Below are 20362 nucleotides of genomic sequence, written 5' to 3' on the forward strand. Positions count from 1 at the left end.
CACACACACACACACACACATATATAAGGTCTACACACACATGTATATATAAGGTCTACACACACATGTATATATAAGGTCTACATACACAAACACACACAAGTATATATAAGGTCTACACACACACACACACATGTATATATAAGGTCTACACACACATGTATATATAAGGTCTACACACACACATGTATATATAAGGTCTACACACACACATTATATATAAGGTCTACACACATACATGTATATATAAGGTCTACACACACACACACATGTATATATAAGGTCTACACACACACACGTATATATAAGGTCTACACACACACACATGTATATATAAGGTCTACACACACATATGTATATATAAGGTCTACACACACACACACACACACACACACACACACACACACACACACACACACACGTATATATAACATCTACCCACACACATGTATATATAAGGCCTAAACACACACATGTATATATAAGGTCTACACACACACAAACACACACATGTATATATATATATATATATATATATATATATATATATATATATATATATATATAAGGTCTACACACACACAGACGTATATATATAAGGTCTACACACACACACACACACACACATGTATATATAAGGTCTACACACACACACACACATGTATATATAAGGTCTACACACACATGTATATATAAGGTCTACACACACACACACACATGTATATATATATATATATATATATATATATATATATATATATATATATATATAAGGTCTACACACACATGTATATATAAGGTCTACACACACACACATGTATATATAAGGTCTACACACACATGTATATATAAGGTCTACACACACACACACACACACACACACACATGTATATATAAGGTCTACACACACACACACACATGTATATATAAGGTCTACACACACACACACACACATGTATATATAAGGTCTACACACACACACACACACACACACACACACACACACACACATATATATAAGGTCTACACACACAGAGACACACACACACACGTATATATAAGGTCTACACACACACACACATGTATATATAAGGTCTACACAGACACACAAACACACCATGTATATATAAGGTCTACACAGACACACAAACACACCATGTATATATACGGTCTACACACACACACACACATGTATATATAAGGTCTAGACACACACACACACACATATATATAAGGTCTACACACACACACACACACACACACACACACACACACACACACACACACACACACACACACATATATATAAGGTCTACACACACGTATATATAAGGTCTACACACACATGTATATATAAGGTCTATACACACACACACACACATGTATATATAAGGTCTACACACACACACATGTATATATAAGGTCTACACACACACATTATATATAAGGTCTACACACATACACACGTATATATAAGGTCTACACACACACACACACATGTATATATAAGGTCTACACAGACACACAAACACACCACGTATATATACAGTCTACACACACACACACATGTATATATAAGGTCTACACACACACACACACGTATATATAAGGTCTACACACACACACACACACACATGTATATATAAGGTCTACACACACATGTATATATAAGGTCTACACACACACACACGTATATAAGGTCTACACACACACACACACACACACACACACACACACACACACACACACACACACACACACACACACACATATATATATAAGGTCTACACACACACACACACACACACACATATATAAGGTCTACACACACACACACACACACACACATGTATATATAAGGTCTACACACACACACATGTATATATAAGGTCTACACACACACACACACGTATATATAAGGTCTACACACACACACATGTATATATAAGGTCTACACACACACACACACACACACACACATATATATATATATATATATATATATATATATATATATAAGGTCTACACACACACACACACACACACACATATGTGTATATAAGGTCTACATACACACGTACATATATAAAGTCTAAACACACACATGTATATATAAAGTCTACACACACACACACACACACACACACGTATATATAAGGTCTACACACACATGTATATATAAGGTCTACACACACACACACACACATGTATATATAAGGTCTACACACACACACACACACACACACGTATATATAAGGTCTACACACACACATGTATATATAAGGTCTACACACACACACATTATATATAAGGTCTACACACACACGTATATATAAGGTCTACACACACACATGTATATATAAGGTCTACACACACATGTATATATAAGGTCTACACACACACATGTATATATAAGGTCTACACACACACCTGTATATAAGGTTTGCACACACACACACACACACTTATATATATAAGGTCTACACACACACACACACGTATATATAAGGTCTACACACACACACTTGTATATAAGGTCTACACACACACGTACGTATATATAACGTCTTTACACACACACACACACACACACACACACACACACACACACACACATGTATATATAAGGTCTACACACACACACACACACACACACACATGTATATATAAGGTCTACACACACACACACACATATGTATATATAAGGTCTACACACACACACACACACATGTATATATAAGGTCTACACACACACACACACATTTATATATCAGGTCTACACACACACACATGCATATATAAGGTCTACACACACACTTGTATATATAAGGCCTACACACACACACACACACACACGTATATATAACATCTACACACACACACATGTATATATAAGGTCTAAACACACACATGTATATATAAGGTCTACACACACACAAACACACACATGTATATATATATATATATATATATATATATATATATATATATATATATAAGGTCTACACACACACACACGTATATATAAGGTCTACACACACACACACACACACACACACACACATGTATATATAAGGTCTACACACACACACATGTATATATAAGGTCTACACACACACACACGTATATAAGGTCTACACATGCACGTATATATAAGGTCTACACACACACACATGTATATATAAGGTCTACATACAAAAACACACACACGTATATATAAGGTCTACACACACACACACACGTATATATAAGGTCTACACACACGCACACACATGTATATATAAGGTCTACACACACACATTATATATGTCTACACACACACACACACTCACGTATATATAAGGTCTACACACACACATATGTATATATAAGGTCTACACACACACACACACGTATATATAAGGTCTACACACACACCCATGTATATATAAGGTAGACACACACACACACATGTATATATAAGTTCTATACACACACACATGTATATATAAGGTCGACACACACACACATGTATATATAAGGTCTACACACACATGTCTACATAAGGTCCACACACACACATGTATATATAAGGTCTACACACCCACACACGTATATATAAGGTCTACACACCCACACACGTATATATAAGGTTTACACACACACACACGTATATATAAGGTCTACACACACATGTATATATAAGGTCTACACACACACACATGTATATATAAGGTCTACACACACACACACACACACACACACACACACACACACACACACATGTATATATAAGGTCTACACACACACATGTATATATAAGGTCTACACACACACATGTATATATAAGGTCTACACACACATGTGTATATAAGGTCTACACATGCACACACCCACACATGTGCATAGAAGGTCTACACACACACACACACACACACACACACACACACACACATACATGTATATATAAGGTCTACACACACAGACGTATATATAAGGTCTAAACACACACACATGTATATATAAGGTCTACACAAATGCACATGTCTATATAAGGTCTACACACACATGTATATATAAGGTCTACACACACACATGTATATATAAGGTCTACACACACACACACATGTATATATCAGGTCTACACACACACACACACACGTATATATAAGGTCTACACACACACACACACACACACACATGTATATATAAGGTCTACACACACACACACACGTATATATAAGGTCTACACACACACATGTATATAAGGTCTACACACACACATGTATATATAAGGTCTACACACATGTATATATAAGGTCTACACACACATGTATATATAAGGTCTACACACACACACACACACACACACACACACACACACACACACACACACACACACACACACACACACACATGTATATATAAGGTCTACACACACACACACACACACACATGTATATATAAGGTCTACACACACAAACACACATGTATTTATAAAGTCTACACACACAGACATTTATATATAAGGTCTACACACACATGTATACATAAGGTCTACACACACAAGTATATATAAGGTCTACACACACACATGTATATATAAGGTCTACACACACACACACACACACACACACACACACATGTATATATAAGGTCTACACACACACACACACACACACACATGTATATATAAGGTCTACACACACACACACACACACATGTATATATAAGGTCTACACACACACATGTATATATAAGGTCTACACACACACACACACATGTATATATAAGGTCTACACACACACACACACACACACACACACACACACACATGTATATATAAGGTCTACACACACATGTATATATAAGGTCTACACACACACACATATGTATATATAAGGTCTACACACACACACACACACACACACACACACACACACATATAAGGTCTACACACACACACACACGTATATATATATATATATATATATAAGGTCTACACACACACACACACACACACATGTATATATAAGGTCTACACACACACACACACACACACACACGTATATATCAGGTCTATATTAGAAGCACGAAAATGCTTCTGAGTGAATACGGAAACAGCAATACATTCATTGAATTGCATTTAAGCGATTCGATGAATATGTCATAGGGCAAGGAGGTAGTTGGTCAGCTTCATGGAGTTGCCCTTTCCTTCCCTATAGTGTGATCTCAGAGTTGGTATGTTTTGTTAGGGGGGTGTGGTGGACGGAGCCCCCTACGTTGGGTCAGGTGTGGGGGCAAAGCCCTCCCCACCTTTTATGGTGTAATTTTTTTTTATTTTAGCAAACAGCCGCACAAGTTTTTTCCCTAGGGAAAAATTCAATTACATGGCCATTCGCTATTTTCAGGTTTCGTGCATTATGTGTTGACTTTTATGTAGTTGCCTGTATGCACTTTCGGTCTTATAATATAGACCCTATATAGATATATGTTGTTGTTGTAGTGTCTTTTGGCTTTTCCCGGTTAGAGCTCACCACAGCGGAACTCCGTTCCACTAATGATTGGTAGTTGATTTTTACGTGCCGAGTTACCAGCCCTTGCATGCATGTCTCCACGCAGAAGATGCTCTAGCTGAGAATCGAACCAGACAGCGTCTTACTGTGAGGCGACAATATATGTATGTGTGTGTGTGTGTGTGTGTGTGTGTGTGTATATATATATATATATATATATATATATATATATATATATATCCACGCATCCATCAATAAAACAATTAACACAGAGCTAATTAATTAAATATTTCCAATTTAAATCTTTGTTTGATCCATTAGGAATCAAAGTGGCATAATTTCACATAAATAATCCTCCTTTGTGCAACAATTTATCTTTTAAAGTGGTCAATTCCCCCAAACCTACAGTAACATGTTCCAAAATACAACCTTTTAAAAGTTTAAAACTGCTATCATGATAATCTCTGAAATGATGAACTAATGGACTATCTTTATTGTTATTTTTTTATGTCCCTAACATGCTCTTGAAACCTCACCTTAAACGTCCTTTTAGTCCCCCCCCCCACATAAAATTTATCAGAAGGACCAAAGCCATATCTAAGAATGGTTATGACCATATCTGAGAAAAGAAGAGAAAAAGGATTCAGTGTGCAACCTGAAAAGGACAAATAACCAGTGTAAGGCTGAAAGATGAACTGATGGCCATATTGTTTTCAAATTTCAGAAATTCTTGTGATGAATAAATACAGCCCTGGGTGGTGCATTCTACTTTCTAAGTAATTCTGCCTGCAGGGCTTACCCTAGCCAGTGTTCCAACATGGCAGGGTACCATATAAGCTGTTCATAGCATTTGAGGAAACTACATCAGAGAGTGAATCTCTGGATTGGGAAGAAATTTATGAACCTATAAAATGCAAAAAAAAAAAAAAAAATGTTTAATGTGAAACTTAAAATTAAATGTTAATAAAAGAATAAACTGGTACAAAGCTAAAATGCTGTACATTTCTGGAAAACTATAGCCAACTTATAATACCTCTGTGCAACAATAGTATAAAACAGTTACATATATACTACTGCTGGAACCAGATGCTAAAATATAAAATGATTTTGTAAATGCCTACCAGGCTACATAGCCATGAAGAAATGTACTGGTGTGCATATGTAAATGTGTCTGACGTGTAATATGCCTTTTATGTGATATTCAAATCAAAATGAAGCCATAGTTCTCCCTCTCCTGGATACCTTGTATTATTTAAGCAGGTGAGTAGTTGTGTAGTGAAATAGCTAAGTCCAGACTCAGCAGTCCCAAGCAGAGAATTGAATGGGAGAACCTCTTGTTGTTGCTTCACTTGCCTCACAGCAAGAGGTTCTCCCGTTTGATTCTCTGCTTGACTTGGGAGTGCCTTCTGTGTGGAGTCTGCATGTCCTCCCTCCGGTCGAGTGGGTGCTCGAAAGACATGTGTTGAATGGGTGTGCCTTCATTGAAGGTTGGGCTGGCAACCTGACACCATAAAAACCAACTGGCAATCTTTAGCGGACTTGAGTTCCGTTGTGTCAACCCCTAACTGGGAAAAGCCGAAAGACGAACAACAACTATCCTAAGTTTTCAGCACAGCCATTTTTTTTTTGCAGACTGCAAATGTGGCCACTCAAATTATGCTGCTGTTGTGAATTCTGTCATGTTGAATTGTAAAGGATTTCTTAGTCTCTGAATACTTCGATATGATAAGCCATGCATTGTACAAAGATTTACAGCACTGCAACACAGTGCGCAGGGTATTTCTGCTTTGCAATTTATTGTACAAATGGAGTATAGTGACACATCTATCAACCTCTCAGCCCAAGAAATCTGGACAAATCCAAAAACAATCAGGAGACAAAAGGCCCAAAAATAGTGACAGATTTTAAACAGTGTGCCTATAAACTGAAGTTGCTAGAATAGCATGTTTTGTATTTTGAATATGAAGTCTAAAACTGCAATGTCTGTTATTTACTATTACTTAATGACTTCAATCCCGAATGATTTTCCAGAAAACAAATTTTATGAAGAACAGACTGTAAATATGAGGCAGAAGTCTGGACATTCCATGAAAATCTGTCTGGTTGAGAGGTATGAAGAGTGAAGAGCAGTTCAGTGACCATGCATTGCTGTGTATGTTTACCAGTATGAAGACTGACCACTTAGCAAGATAATCAAAGCTTCTGACAGCTCACAAATGCAAATGCATGCAACTTACTGCATTTTTCCCCCCCTAACTGGTAGAAGTCTGTCTGTTTGCAGTTTGTTCCAGCAGGTGGCAGAGTTATAACACCACAAAAATCTGATCTATTGTAGAATTTTAAAAAAACATGTATTAATTGCAGAGGGAGTGATATCTCACACACTGAAGTTAACTGTAATGCATGTTCGTTCATGATCAGTTTTGTCTTCACCACACAATTGGTCACTGTGTGTTCACTTTGGCAATACTCTCACCCCCTACTCCTCATAACAGCCTCTCTACAACATTAACATATTTCAAAGTTGTCAAACCACAGCCATGAAACTCACTCATCAGTTGTCACACAAAAACCTACCTTAACTACCTTTAATAAAGTACTTGAAGCCCACCTAATAAGGGAGCCCATGTTCACAACTTTCACTCATATATGAAATTTCAGATACGATATAAAATGATATACTTGCAAGGAGAGCTTAGAAACTAACTAGGTTACAAATGCATTAATGGCAAATGCTGCCACTTGAAGTCATTGTGTGCAAAAGGCTATGTTCAGTGAATTGTATGACATTTACTTCACATTTTAACAGATACATTAGCTACTCATTGTATATTAAACATTTTGTAACTCATTTTAATATAATAGCAGTGGACTGCTTTCTGACTGCACAGTGCTACTATCTTTTATTCTCATTTGTTATAATGAAACCTGAAAATGGACCTTCATGGTGAACTTCAGTCAACAATGAATAAAATATGGCATTCGAGTAGGAATATAGAAAGAGTGCCCAGCATGTATGCTACTTAGCCAAAATGGGGCATAAAATATTTTACTTTTCTGTCACAACAGAAGTACATGAAATCTGAACTTACCTTGCACACATCTGCAAAACTGTGTGTACCTGACATGAGGTGTGTTAGAGCAAGTCTCAGTGTAGAATGCGGAACCCATTATAATGGGATATGGAGGAGTCATTTGGGATTCATATAATGTGGTGGGGAACATCAGCATTCACTATAGCAATATTCTGACAGGAACATATTGTATACTAGACCTTCATGTAATTTAGGTCTAGCATTTGTACTTTTTTTAATAGCATGTTACCAACATCTGTTTGTTTCTGTCTGTCATAGGTTAACACTTTTTAACCCCTATTTTTCAAACCTTTGTTATAAGTGGGTACAAAGCAATGAGACATTTAGGGCCCTGAGTCAATGGGCAGAGGTTATGTAGACACAAAGCAATAAGGCTCTACAATCAGTGATCATATTTATATGTGGGCACAAAACAATAAGGCTCCAAGGGTCTACAATCAGTGATCATAGTTATAGGTAGACACAAAGCAATAAGGCTCCAAGGGTCTACAATCAGTGATCATAGTTATATGTAGGCACAAAGCAATAAGGCTCCATGGGTCTACAATCAGAGATCATAGTTATATGTAGACACAAAACAATAAGGCTTCAAAGGTCTACAATCAGTGATCATAGTAATATGTAGACACAAAGCAATAAGGCTCCAATGGTCTACAATCAGTGATCATAGTTATATGTAGACACAAAGCAATAAGGCTTCAAGGGTCTACAGTCAGTGATCATAGTTATATGTAGACACAAAACAATAAGGCTCCAAGGGTCTACAGTCAGTGATCATAGTTATATGTGGGCACAAAGCAATAAGGCTCCAAGGGTCTACAATCAGTGATCATTATTATATGTGGGCACAAAGCAATAAGGCTCCAAGGGTCTACAGTCAGTGATCATAGTTATATGTAGACACAAAACAATAAGGCTCCAAGGGTCTACAGTCAGTGATCATAGTTATATGTGGGCACAAAGCAATAAGGCTCCAAGGGTCTACAATCAGTGATCATAGTTATATGTGGGCACAAAGCAATAAGGCTCCAAGGGTCTACAGTCAGTGATCATAGTTATGGTCTACAGTCAGTGATCATAGTTATATGTGGGCACAAATCAATGAGGATCCAAGGGTCTACAATCAGTGATCATAGTTATATGTGGGCACAAAACAATAAGGCTCCAAGGGTCTACAATCAGTGATCATAGTTATATGTGGGCACAAAGCAATGAGGCTCCAAGAATCACAATCAGTCGAAACAGTTATGCATGGTCACAAAGCAAATAAAGCTTCAAGGGGGGGGGGGGGGCATATTCACTGGGAGCAAAACAATGAGGACTCAAGGGCCCAGAATCAGCTGGGGTGAAAGCAATACAAATCCAACTTTATCTACACATAGTATAGAAGTTTAACACCAAGCACCTCTTAAAATTATTTTAAGTTGCTGAGTTTGCTGATGCACAATTGGACTATTTTCAACCCAGCCTTGAATCTGTGGCATGAAATACAAAAGATAAATGAATATATAAATCCATTATGAGTTGTAGCAATGATTTGTACCATATCTATACAAAGCAAATGAGATATATCCAGTCACTGTTGGTTGCTCTGAAGGACACCTCTGCAGTGAGTGATAGCTGAGATTTCCTTTTCTGATTCCCTTTTTCATCATGATGTCACATACCAGGATATCAAGATAGGAGGAACCCCCACACTACCCCATTCAATATCTACGGACAGTGCAACTACAACCTACAAAACAGAACTATAACTTCCATACATAGAGCAACTGGAAACAGAAATAAGAAGGCATACAAATATGAAATTGTTCTTGCCAAACATAAGCTAATTGAAAACTGAGATAATGCAAAGCGCTTGAGTGAAGTCTTGTATCCCATCTGTGATCCAGAGGGTGACAGGACTAACAAAAAACAGAGTACAAAGGATTAGTCCAGATTAAAAAAGCCCATTTTCAGTGGAGGTATGCAGAGAAAAACTCCACAGATACATGTATTTTGGAATGTGAGAGGAAACCCGCATGAACACAGGGAAGACATGCAGACTCAGCACAAAAGGCACCCCAGCTGAGAATCAAAGTGGAGAACCTCTTGCTTTGACAAATTGAATTGACAATGCACCATAGCACCACCCAGATCTAGGCAGTAGGCTGTCACTGCAAACCAACTGGTTCTAAACTAAACTAGAACACGAACACTCATCCAGCTAACTACTTAACTAAAAATACTACGTGAAGCCAATAAAACATCTTAATTCCTCCCACAGGGAGGGTATCAGAGAGAGAGAGAGAGTCTTCTCAGTCTGCCAGCTAAAGTGATTTTATCTGGACTAATCCTTTGTATTCTGTTTCACATAAGCTAATTGAGTAATCTGTCTACACACACACTGGGCCAATGGGAGGGGAATAAGCATCCACTACAGAAGGCCTCTTCACACATCAACTCGTGTGGTGAGTTTATATTTGCTGCAGATGACAGCAGAGGCCTTCTGCAGTGAGAATCTATTGCAAAGAATCCCAGGCATTAAGACATTTAAACCTCCAAAGGTAGTTGAAGCTGAAGGAGGGTCCAGTAGGCAAAGGCTAAAAAAGCCAAGTCTTTAATGGCAGTAATGCTTGTTACCAACATACTTCACCTCCAGTTCTTGAGTCTGAGTCCCTCACTTTTTTTCTGAAAACCACGTGACTCTGAGCAGGTTACTTAATCAAACAGTACTTGCAGATTACACCTGAAAATAAGTATTTGTGTCCAGTGGAATTACTTGGTTGACAAAAAAAAAGTGGCAACCAATGACTGACTACAGCTCAAATGTATGTGACAGAAACATTCTTGAAACACTGGAAGCAGTCACACCTGTTGTGGAGTGCCATTTGATAGCATTATTTCTCAATGGCTAGTTTCCTGTTTGACAGCAAAACAGTGCAGCTACAAATTTGCTTGTAAAGTGTATACTTAGTTATTGGAAGCCCCTGCTGTGTGAACAAAGGAGTTAATCAAATCGCCAGTCCATGATTCATCTTCAAGAAAATAAGAACTGTCAGTTCACACCTGAAGTATGAAGAGTTATAGCACCTGGATTCTGCTTCCACAGAGAAAACAAAGTTAAATGGAATAGTCTAGGGACACAGGAATCTACTTTTGGAAGAAGAATCAGAGTAGACTAAAGTAGAATCGGTCCATGTGACTGCCTAAATGGCATTCCTGCAGCACAGAGATCCATCAAGCAAAGTTCCAGGAAAGACATACATCAAGAGGTGAATTCCAGAACTGTCAAACCAGTTGGTTTGAATGCTGGTTGGGTAAGCTGGAGAAGACATGATTCACTATGATGTTCCTAATGTAACATATAGTGCACAGAATGCATGATTCACTACAACATTCCTAGTGTAACATATAGTGCACAGAATGCATGATTCACTACAACATTCCTAGTGTAACATATAGTGCACAGAATGCATGATTCACTACAACAATCCTAATGTAACATATAGTGCACAGAATGCATGATTCACTACAACAATCCTAATGTAACATATAGTGCACAGAATGCATGATTCACTACAACAATCCTAATGTAACATATAGTGCACAGAATGCATGATTCACTACAACAATCCTAATGTAACATATAGTGCACAGAATGCATGATTCACTACAACATTCCTAGTGTAACATATAGTGCACAGAATGCATGATTCACTACAACAATCCTAATGTAACATATAGTGCACAGAATGCATGATTCACTACAACATTCCTAGTGTAACATATAGTGCACAGAATGCATGATTCACTACAACAATCCTAATGTAACATATAGTGCACAGAATGCATGATTCACTACAACATTCCTAATGTAACATATAGTGCACAGAATGCATGATTCACTACAACATTCCTAGTGTAACATATAGTGCACAGAATGCATGATTCACTACAACATTCCTAGTGTAACATATAGTGCACAGAATGCATGATTCACTACAACATTCCTAGTGTAACATATAGTGCACAGAATGCATGATTCACTACAACAATCCTAATGTAACATATAGTGCACAGAATGCATGATTCACTACAACATTCCTAGTGTAACATATAGTGCACAGAATGCATGATTCACTACAACAATCCTAATGTAACATATAGTGCACAGAATGCATGATTCACTACAACATTCCTAGTGTAACATATAGTGCACAGAATGCATGATTCACTACAACAATCCTAATGTAACATATAGTGCACAGAATGCATGATTCACTACAACATTCCTAGTGTAACATATAGTGCACAGAATGCATGATTCACTACAACAATCCTAATGTAACATATAGTGCACAGAATGCATGATTCACTACAACATTCCTAGTGTAACATATAGTGCACAGAATGCATGATTCACTACAACATTCCTAGTGTAACATATAGTGCACAGAATGCATGATTCACTACAACATTCCTAGTGTAACATATAGTGCACAGAATGCATGATTCACTACAACAATCCTAATGTAACATATAGTGCACAGAATGCATGATTCACTACAACATTCCTAGTGTAACATATAGTGCACAGAATGCATGATTCACTACAACAATCCTAATGTAACATATAGTGCACAGAATGCATGATTCACTACAACATTCCTAGTGTAACATATAGTGCACAGAATGCATGATTCACTACAACAATCCTAATGTAACATATAGTGCACAGAATGCATGATTCACTACAACATTCCTAGTGTAACATATAGTGCACAGAATGCATGATTCACTACAACAATCCTAATGTAACATATAGTGCACAGAATGCATGATTCACTACAACATTCCTAGTGTAACATATAGTGCACAGAATGCATGATTCACTACAACATTCCTAGTGTAACATATAGTGCACAGAATGCATGATTCACTACAACATTCCTAATGTAACATATAGTGCACAGAATGCATGATTCACTACAACAATCCTAATGTAACATATAGTGCACAGAATGCATGATTCACTACAACATTCCTAATGTAACATATAGTGCACAGAATGCATGATTCACTACAACATTCCTAATGTAACATATAGTGCACAGAATGCATGATTCACTACAACATTCCTAATGTAACATATAGTGCACAGAATGCATGATTCACTACAACAATCCTAATGTAACATATAGTGCACAGAATGCATGATTCACTACAACATTCCTAGTGTAACATATAGTGCACAGAATGCATGATTCACTACAACATTCCTAATGTAACATATAGTGCACAGAATGCATGATTCACTACAACAATCCTAATGTAACATATAGTGCACAGAATGCATGATTCACTACAACAATCCTAATGTAACATATAGTGCACAGAATGCATGATTCACTACAACATTCCTAGTGTAACATATAGTGCACAGAATGCATGATTCACTACAACAATCCTAATGTAACATATAGTGCACAGAATGCATGATTCACTACAACATTCCTAGTGTAACATATAGTGCACAGAATGCATGATTCACTACAACATTCCTAGTGTAACATATAGTGCACAGAATGCATGATTCACTACAACAATCCTAATGTAACATATAGTGCACAGAATGCATGATTCACTACAACATTCCTAGTGTAACATATAGTGCACAGAATGCATGATTCACTACAACAATCCTAATGTAACATATAGTGCACAGAATGCATGATTCACTACAACATTCCTAGTGTAACATATAGTGCACAGAATGCATGATTCACTACAACATTCCTAATGTAACATATAGTGCACAGAATGCATGATTCACTACAACATTCCTAGTGTAACATATAGTGCACAGAATGCATGATTCACTACAACATTCCTAATGTAACATATAGTGCACAGAATGCATGATTCACTACAACAATCCTAATGTAACATATAGTGCACAGAATGCATGATTCACTACAACATTCCTAATGTAACATATAGTGCACAGAATGCATGATTCACTACAACAATCCTAATGTAACATATAGTGCACAGAATGCATGATTCACTACAACAATCCTAATGTAACATATAGTGCACAGAATGCATGATTCACTACAACATTCCTAATGTAACATATAGTGCACAGAATGCATGATTCACTACAACATTCCTAATGTAACATATAGTGCACAGAATGCATGATTCACTACAACAATCCTAATGTAACATATAGTGCACAGAATGCATGATTCACTACAACAATCCTAATGTAACATATAGTGCACAGAATGCATGATTCACTACAACATTCCTAATGTAACATATAGTGCACAGAATGCATGATTCACTACAACAATCCTAATGTAACATATAGTGCACAGAATGCATGATTCACTACAACATTCCTAATGTAACATATAGTGCACAGAATGCATGATTCACTACAACATTCCTAGTGTAACATATAGTGCACAGAATGCATGATTCACTACAACAATCCTAATGTAACATATAGTGCACAGAATGCATGATTCACTACAACATTCCTAGTGTAACATATAGTGCACAGAATGCATGATTCACTACAACAATCCTAATGTAACATATAGTGCACAGAATGCATGATTCACTACAACATTCCTAGTGTAACATATAGTGCACAGAATGCATGATTCACTACAACATTCCTAATGTAACATATAGTGCACAGAATGCATGATTCACTACAACAATCCTAATGTAACATATAGTGCACAGAATGCATGATTCACTACAACATTCCTAATGTAACATATAGTGCACAGAATGCATGATTCACTACAACATTCCTAATGTAACATATAGTGCACAGAATGCATGATTCACTACAACATTCCTAATGTAACATATAGTGCACAGAATGCATGATTCACTACAACAATCCTAATGTAACATATAGTGCACAGAATGCATGATTCACTACAACATTCCTAGTGTAACATATAGTGCACAGAATGCATGATTCACTACAACATTCCTAATGTAACATATAGTGCACAGAATGCATGATTCACTACAACAATCCTAATGTAACATATAGTGCACAGAATGCATGATTCACTACAACATTCCTAGTGTAACATATAGTGCACAGAATGCATGATTCACTACAACAATCCTAATGTAACATATAGTGCACAGAATGCATGATTCACTACAACATTCCTAGTGTAACATATAGTGCACAGAATGCATGATTCACTACAACATTCCTAGTGTAACATATAGTGCACAGAATGCATGATTCACTACAACATTCCTAATGTAACATATAGTGCACAGAATGCATGATTCACTACAACATTCCTAATGTAACATATAGTGCACAGAATGCATGATTCACTACAACAATCCTAATGTAACATATAGTGCACAGAATGCATGATTCACTACAACATTCCTAATGTAACATATAGTGCACAGAATGCATGATTCACTACAACATTCCTAATGTAACATATAGTGCACAGAATGCATGATTCACTACAACATTCCTAATGTAACATATAGTGCACAGAATGCATGATTCACTACAACAATCCTAATGTAACATATAGTGCACAGAATGCATGATTCACTACAACATTCCTAGTGTAACATATAGTGCACAGAATGCATGATTCACTACAACATTCCTAATGTAACATATAGTGCACAGAATGCATGATTCACTACAACATTCCTAATGTAACATATAGTGCACAGAATGCATGATTCACTACAACATTCCTAATGTAACATATAGTGCACAGAATGCATGATTCACTACAACATTCCTAATGTAACATATAGTGCACAGAATGCATGATTCACTACAACATTCCTAATGTAACATATAGTGCACAGAATGCATGATTCACTACAACAATCCTAATGTAACATATAGTGCACAGAATGCATGATTCACTACAACAATCCTAATGTAACATATAGTGCACAGAATGCATGATTCACTACAACATTCCTAATGTAACATATAGTGCACAGAATGCATGATTCACTACAACAATCCTAATGTAACATATAGTGCACAGAATGCATGATTCACTACAACATTCCTAGTGTAACATATAGTGCACAGAATGCATGATTCACTACAACAATCCTAATGTAACATATAGTGCACAGAATGCATGATTCACTACAACATTCCTAGTGTAACATATAGTGCACAGAATGCATGATTCACTACAACAATCCTAATGTAACATATAGTGCACAGAATGCATGATTCACTACAATCCTAATGTAACATATAGTGCACAGAATGCATGATTCACTACAACATTCCTAATGTAACATATAGTGCACAGAATGCATGATTCACTACAACATTCCTAGTGTAACATATAGTGCACAGAATGCATGATTCACTACAACATTCCTAATGTAACATATAGTGCACAGAATGCATGATTCACTACAACAATCCTAATGTAACATATAGTGCACAGAATGCATGATTCACTACAACATTCCTAGTGTAACATATAGTGCACAGAATGCATGATTCACTACAACAATCCTAATGTAACATATAGTGCACAGAATGCATGATTCACTACAACATTCCTAGTGTAACATATAGTGCACAGAATGCATGATTCACTACAACAATCCTAATGTAACATATAGTGCACAGAATGCATGATTCACTACAACATTCCTAGTGTAACATATAGTGCACAGAATGCATGATTCACTACAACAATCCTAATGTAACATATAGTGCACAGAATGCATGATTCACTACAACATTCCTAGTGTAACATATAGTGCACAGAATGCATGATTCACTACAACAATCCTAATGTAACATATAGTGCACAGAATGCATGATTCACTACAACATTCCTAGTGTAACATATAGTGCACAGAATGCATGATTCACTACAACATTCCTAATGTAACATATAGTGCACAGAATGCATGATTCACTACAACATTCCTAGTGTAACATATAGTGCACAGAATGCATGATTCACTACAACAATCCTAATGTAACATATAGTGCACAGAATGCATGATTCACTACAACATTCCTAGTGTAACATATAGTGCACAGAATGCATGATTCACTACAACAATCCTAATGTAACATATAGTGCACAGAATGCATGATTCACTACAACATTCCTAGTGTAACATATAGTGCACAGAATGCATGATTCACTACAACAATCCTAATGTAACATATAGTGCACAGAATGCATGATTCACTACAACATTCCTAGTGTAACATATAGTGCACAGAATGCATGATTCACTACAACAATCCTAATGTAACATATAGTGCACAGAATGCATGATTCACTACAACATTCCTAGTGTAACATATAGTGCACAGAATGCATGATTCACTACAACATTCCTAGTGTAACATATAGTGCACAGAATGCATGATTCACTACAACATTCCTAATGTAACATATAGTGCACAGAATGCATGATTCACTACAACAATCCTAATGTAACATATAGTGCACAGAATGCATGATTCACTACAACATTCCTAATGTAACATATAGTGCACAGAATGCATGATTCACTACAACATTCCTAGTGTAACATATAGTGCACAGAATGCATGATTCACTACAACATTCCTAATGTAACATATAGTGCACAGAATGCATGATTCACTACAACAATCCTAATGTAACATATAGTGCACAGAATGCATGATTCACTACAACATTCCTAGTGTAACATATAGTGCACAGAATGCATGATTCACTACAACATTCCTAATGTAACATATAGTGCACAGAATGCATGATTCACTACAACAATCCTAATGTAACATATAGTGCACAGAATGCATGATTCACTACAACAATCCTAATGTAACATATAGTGCACAGAATGCATGATTCACTACAACATTCCTAATGTAACATATAGTGCACAGAATGCATGATTCACTACAACAATCCTAATGTAACATATAGTGCACAGAATGCATGATTCACTACAACATTCCTAATGTAACATATAGTGCACAGAATGCATGATTCACTACAACATTCCTAGTGTAACATATAGTGCACAGAATGCATGATTCACTACAACAATCCTAATGTAACATATAGTGCACAGAATGCATGATTCACTACAACAATCCTAATGTAACATATAGTGCACAGAATGCATGATTCACTACAACATTCCTAATGTAACATATAGTGCACAGAATGCATGATTCACTACAACAATCCTAATGTAACATATAGTGCACAGAATGCATGATTCACTACAACATTCCTAATGTAACATATAGTGCACAGAATGCATGATTCACTACAACATTCCTAATGTAACATATAGTGCACAGAATGCATGATTCACTACAACATTCCTAATGTAACATATAGTGCACAGAATGCATGATTCACTACAACATTCCTAATGTAACATATAGTGCACAGAATGCATGATTCACTACAACAATCCTAATGTAACATATAGTGCACAGAATGCATGATTCACTACAACATTCCTAATGTAACATATAGTGCACAGAATGCATGATTCACTACAACATTCCTAATGTAACATATAGTGCACAGAATGCATGATTCACTACAACAATCCTAATGTAACATATAGTGCACAGAATGCATGATTCACTACAACATTCCTAATGTAACATATAGTGCACAGAATGCATGATTCACTACAACATTCCTAATGTAACATATAGTGCACAGAATGCATGATTCACTACAACATTCCTAATGTAACATATAGTGCACAGAATGCATGATTCACTACAACAATCCTAATGTAACATATAGTGCACAGAATGCATGATTCACTACAACATTCCTAGTGTAACATATAGTGCACAGAATGCATGATTCACTACAACATTCCTAATGTAACATATAGTGCACAGAATGCATGATTCACTACAACAATCCTAATGTAACATATAGTGCACAGAATGCATGATTCACTACAACATTCCTAGTGTAACATATAGTGCACAGAATGCATGATTCACTACAACAATCCTAATGTAACATATAGTGCACAGAATGCATGATTCACTACAACATTCCTAGTGTAACATATAGTGCACAGAATGCATGATTCACTACAACATTCCTAATGTAACATATAGTGCACAGAATGCATGATTCACTACAACATTCCTAATGTAACATATAGTGCACAGAATGCATGATTCACTACAACATTCCTAATGTAACATATAGTGCACAGAATGCATGATTCACTACAACAATCCTAATGTAACATATAGTGCACAGAATGCATGATTCACTACAACATTCCTAATGTAACATATAGTGCACAGAATGCATGATTCACTACAACATTCCTAATGTAACATATAGTGCACAGAATGCATGATTCACTACAACATTCCTAATGTAACATATAGTGCACAGAATGCATGATTCACTACAACATTCCTAATGTAACATATAGTGCACAGAATGCATGATTCACTACAACAATCCTAATGTAACATATAGTGCACAGAATGCATGATTCACTACAACAATCCTAATGTAACATATAGTGCACAGAATGCATGATTCACTACAACATTCCTAATGTAACATATAGTGCACAGAATGCATGATTCACTACAACATTCCTAATGTAACATATAGTGCACAGAATGCATGATTCACTACAACAATCCTAATGTAACATATAGTGCACAGAATGCATGATTCACTACAACATTCCTAATGTAACATATAGTGCACAGAATGC

Source organism: Protopterus annectens, chromosome 2.part1, assembly GCF_019279795.1.
Source record: "Protopterus annectens isolate FY-2018-M chromosome 2.part1, PAN1.0, whole genome shotgun sequence".
NCBI classification, from domain to species: Eukaryota; Metazoa; Chordata; order Ceratodontiformes; family Protopteridae; genus Protopterus; species Protopterus annectens.